The sequence below is a fragment of the Echinops telfairi genome, unplaced genomic scaffold, assembly GCF_000313985.2.
Source record: "Echinops telfairi isolate 266 unplaced genomic scaffold, ASM31398v2 ScPeMD7_7472;HRSCAF=8510, whole genome shotgun sequence".
NCBI lineage: Eukaryota > Metazoa > Chordata > Mammalia > Afrosoricida > Tenrecidae > Echinops > Echinops telfairi.
Window position 1 is genome coordinate 3,119,682 of NW_022111376.1, and position 5,411 is coordinate 3,125,092.

Sequence of the window (5,411 nt, forward strand, 5' to 3'; positions counted from 1 at the left end):
ACAGGCAATTCAGTGATGGGAGCTGGGGGGACTGGGGTGCAGCACACACCTGGCCCCGCAAATGACATCCAGCTGAGTGTCCCATAGGGGTGTGGGGGAGTCCACATAGGCACAGTGCTTTTGCTCAGATAAGCAAAAACAAGTAAAAGCTAAGCAGAAATAGGCAGATGCCTTATAATCAAAAGCAAAGGCTTTTGAGGGACGAGATGACCCTGATCCCTGATACTGTTATCAATATACTGAAGGGCATAAAAATGTTCATAGCGAATTTTAAAAACAGGAAATTCAGTATAGAAAAGACACCTATTGGAAAGAACCAACTGTGAATTGTAGTTAACACCACCACCACCCCCTCCCCAAACCCACGATCTGGGCTGAAAATGGCACACGATGGCCTTAGGGGCAGAATCCCAAGGGGGTGGGAGAAAGTACCTGGAGAAATAATGGAAGCCATGGTCTATAGTTGGTGCTAGACATCATCCACAGAATTAAAAATTCATAATTTACAGGCTGATACTCAGGAAACAAAGGATAAAGGGCCAACTGTGAAAGAAAGCAGTCATTGAGCAATGACATGTGGCAGGGCTGGGGCTCCTTACCAAATCTCAGAAATGCTGGAGGACAGGCGAGAATGGAACAGCTTCTTTGCAAAGCGCTGGAAGGAAACCAATTCCCCTTTGAACTCTCAGTGTCCTTCCAGGGAAACTATCCTTTAAGAAGGATGGGGAAATAAATATCCTCAGACACCAAGAGCTAAGAGAATTCAACGGATCTGAGTAGGGAGATAGAGAAAGCAACCCCCAAACCCAATCCCCCTTGCCATTGAGTCAATTCTAACTCAGAGCGATTCTATAGGGCAAAGTAGACCTGGCCCTGTGGGTTTCTGAGACTGAAACCCTTTGACAGAAGTAGAAAGCTTCATCTGTCTTCCAAGAAGCAGCTGGCGGTTTCTAGCTGCTGACCTTGTAGTTCACAGCCTAGCTCATAACCAAGCAGCTGGAGCTGAACAAGCCAGTACATATCAGGGATGCTGATTTAAGACTGTGCTCTAGTCTGTGGCTCCCCAGAGGCAGAACACATGTGTCACTGACTTCTGGAAGTCCACAAGCCGAAGAACCAGGGAACACGTCTTCCTGATGGCCAGTCATGAACTCCCGGGGCTCTGGTACTGGTCCTCTTGCTAGCGTGCATCCTGTCTGACCAGAATCTGCAGGAAGATTGGGGAAGGGTTTCACAGTGGTGTCTGCAGAGCATTAAATCCAGCCGGGCCCCTTCTGAGCTGGGGCTTCCATCAGCGAGGCCAGCCCTGCTCCCCAGCCTTCAAGCCTGGGAAGCGCACCAGACCTGCCAAGACAAGTCGCTGTCCAAGTGCTGAAGTGCTGGCGGGCTGCCCCTGGCTGAGCTGGGCTCAGCTGGATGAGAACTTAAGTACAGTCCAGTCCTGGTGGGGCAGTGCGTGACCCGTTGAGCTGCTAAGCACAAGGTCATCGATTCAGAAACCATAAGTCGCTCCCCAGCAGAAAGATGAGGCTTTCTACTCCCGTAAAGTTTTAATCTTAGGAAATATACAGGGGCTGTTCTATCCTGCCCTATGGGGTGGGGATCAGCTTGATGGCAGGGAGTTAGGTTTTGAGTTTGGATGGAGGCTCTCCCGCCAAAGTATATGTCCACGTGCTCGCCCAGTCAGTACAAAAATGTCATTTCAAATTCCAGAAAGAGAGACATGACAAGTCCTAACCTCACAGTCAAGTAACAGCGACCACTGACTCAGGGGTTTCCAGAATCAACCCTGGGGCAGGCAGCTTCTCCTGGTGGGAGTGGCCAGAACCTTTGCCTTAGGTGGAGAGGACACAGAGGACCAGTGCATGGAGGGTGGGTGGGTCCACACCTGTGCAGATAAGCCTCATCCCCACGGAGAAGGAGCGGCTCTTCTCGTCCCTGTGTAGTTCACCCAAGCCCTGGGCAAACACATGCACACAGCTGGTCCCTCAAGGAGCCAGAGTGCTCCGGAGTGTGCATTCCTGAAACTCACTACTAGATGGCGACATCGGCCCTAGAAAAAGAGACAGAAAAAAAGCGGGTCTCTAAGTTGTGGGCACCTGGCATGGCAGGGCTCTCCATTTACAAGAAGGGACAGGCAAGATGGCGGCAATGTAGTTGACTCTCCTGGAAACCCAGTCCCTCAAGGCCCCAAAGCCTCCTCCCAGTCCACCAGCCTTCCCTAGCCGCTGACCATGGTCACTGTGTGTGTGTGTGTGTGTGTGTCCCAGGGAGAGGGACCTGAGGACCCAGAACCAGGGAAGGCGGAAGGTCCAGTCAGGCCCCAGCCGTGGCCTCCTAGTGTGGCCAGGACCCTGGAGGAAGTCTCCTCTCTGGGGCAGGGGTGACATGGAAGCCCTGAAGAACTGGGCCCTGAGGAAGTCCTCCAACAGGCCGGAAGTCCTGTTGCTCTCAGTAAACCTGAAGTCGTAGTCATGGCCACGAAGGCCTTGTTGGTCACTATCTCCACTCCCCCACTTCCTGTGCTCCTGCCACACCGTCCTCTGGGTCTCCTACTCCCAGGCCCCACCGACCTCAGAACCTTTGTACAAGCTATTCCTTTTCCTTGGGATGCTTTTCCCCGTACAGCCACATGGCTCCCCTCTCACTCCACAATTTTGCAGGACTATTACGATGGCAATGAGACCAGCTCCACCTCACTGCTTCACCTTGCAGTCTCCAGCCACCATGGACTAGATAGGTGAGGGTCTCCCCCTCACCCCCCACTCCCCCGGCCCCACTGGCAGGAAGTCTTTGCCACTTTGATTCCTGACACTCGAACATCATAACCCAGTGGCAGAAAAGCGCCCTTCCTCGGTCCTCCTCATCGCCTTGTGCCCTCCTGCCCCGTGCACATCTCCGTGGGGACTTGGGGCCTCTTCTGGGTGCATCTGCAGCCTGAGATGTCAGAGTTCAACTTACTGTACTGGGCAATGGGGCAAGTGGGCGACTGGCCCAATGGGGCTGCTGGTTTCTGGCACTCTGATAGTGGCATTGCTGCCCACAGGCTCAGCGCCTTTCTGGGGACCTCATTGATCTTCTCTTGTGCTTCTCAGAGGCCGCCTCAACCCCATGCAGACCCCGAGACCTGCTCTACCTGCCTCACGGCACCCCTTCCTGGAGCAGCCCTAATCCGAGGTCGCCGCCTTCAAGAAGCCCTCCAGGGCAGCGCCCTCTGGAGACAGCATAACTCAGTCCCTTGCACCAGGCATGGGGCTGAGGGCTACTGAGCATGTGCAGGTGGATGGCCAGTCCTCACACCACCCTGAAGACTGGAGTCTGGTTTTTCCTACCCAGAAGCTCCTGTTCTCTGCCCAGGTGACTGGAGACCGGGGTGAACGGGGCAGCGCCAAAGCCCCTGGGAGCGTCACCCTGAAAAGGAGCAGAGGGTAGAGTGGGCCCCATGACAGCAGGAACATGGCAGGCTGGGGTTGTGGCCATGCTGTGTGTGATGTGGCCTACCTGGTGGATTCTAAACAAAGATCGCCAAGGTCAGAGACACTCCTCACACTCTGAGGCTGTGGGGACAGTGATGTTGACCCAGAAGTAGGGAGACCTACAACTCAGAGCAGCCTCTGGGCCTTTGGAAGTTTCTTGGTCTCAAGGCAGGAGGAGGCTTCCACCCACTGCCTGAGCCGGACTCTCTCTGATGGTGGAAGTTGGGGCTCTGCTCTTTATGTTCCCAGAATGCAATGACCATTCTGGGACTGCCCTTCAATCGTCGCTCCTCATGTCTCTCCACCAATCGTCTCTGTGCAGCTGGCTCCATCCCTGCCTGGAGAGGTGCCATCTTTTCCTGGAGCACAGCTGTCCCTAGGCCCATCATTGTGGAGCAGTGGGAGTGGGAGTGGGGCAGGTGCTGCAAGCATACAGCTCACCTTATCCGCTGAGTGTTCATGTCAGCCCCAGTACCAGGGCCACTAGGGAGGGCTCTGCAGCACCCCTGCATTCAGGTTCTCACCGAGGGTGCCTTTTGTAAGGTCTAGACATGTTTTAGGACTGTTAGATCTGCCCTGGCCACGTCACTCACTGCCAGCACACTGTAGCCCAGGCCATAGAACAACCTCAATAGCTCCTCATTAGACATTTTCTCCCATGAATTCCACTGTGGTTTTTCTTAGAAATGACTCACTAAGGCCAGCTTCCACTAAAAGGGAGAGAAATTAAGGGAAGGATTTCATCAAACTGTGGGTGCATTTCTAAAACCACATAATGACAGTGAATAAGATGGAGAAATCTAAGATCACATCCAGGGAGAAAGACGAGGCTTTCAATTCCCTTAAAAAGCAACAGTCTGGGAAACCCACTGGGGCAGTTCTATTCTGTCCTACAGGGTCACTATGAGTCCACATTGACTCAATGAGAGTGCGAAGATAACTTTGCACCAGGTACCGGGCCAAGTGGACATCCTGGAGAGGAGCTAATACTGGAAGCAAGGGATGAGTGAGAGGCCCGAGGAGCCGGTGGGCCTATGGGAGCTTGCTAAAACTTAAGTCAGGGTCTGCTTTCAGTGATGATCGAAGCGTTACTGTTAGACCAGTCCTCCCGTAGGTCACAGTTGCAAACCAGGACAAAATATCGTCTAGAAATTTCTGGAAGGCCCAAGGGACTGGGAACGGGGACAGAGCTCACAGGGAAGTAAACGCTCGCAGGACGGGGGCAGCACTGGTGGGTTTCTGCTGGCACCGTTTCTAGCGCGTGAGGGCAGGTTATAGAGGGCACCCACGCTGGATGGCCAAGACGCAGCTAGCGACCCAAAGGGCCACGTTCAGGATGAGCAGAAAGGGAGAGGGCCAAGCCTGGAAGGAGAAAACCACACCGAGGGAGCCCCAAGTCGTCTGCCCTAAGATCTGGGTGACCCTTCACTGCTGCATGCACAGCGCAGACTGCCAGCGGACGTCTCAGATGATGCCTGCCACGAGGGAGGCGGGTTTCGAGTTAACGTTAACCGCCAGCTAAAAGGCCAACAACGCCTCTTGGGAGGAACATCCCAGAAACCAAGAAGCCAGAGTCACTAGCACACATCATTGACAGTGTCCACGATACAAGAAAGCAAAAGACAAATGGAAAACAACCTTACATTCAAAAGAAAAGGCTTTCTAGGAAAACCAGCCCTGAGGTGAGCCAGGTGCTGGAATTTGCACGGGGTTTTCCAAGCAGCTGTTTAAAATATGCTGGAAAAACAAAAAACCTCACTGCCAGTGAGTCTGTACATAGTATCTACAAGCAGTCCGTAAAAGTAAACAGTGGGGGAAGGAGGGGGCGGAAATGAAGAACTGATACCAAGGGCTCAAGTAGAAAGAAAATGTTTTGAAAATGATGATGGCAACAAATGTACAAATGTGCTTGACACAATGGATGGATGGATGGAT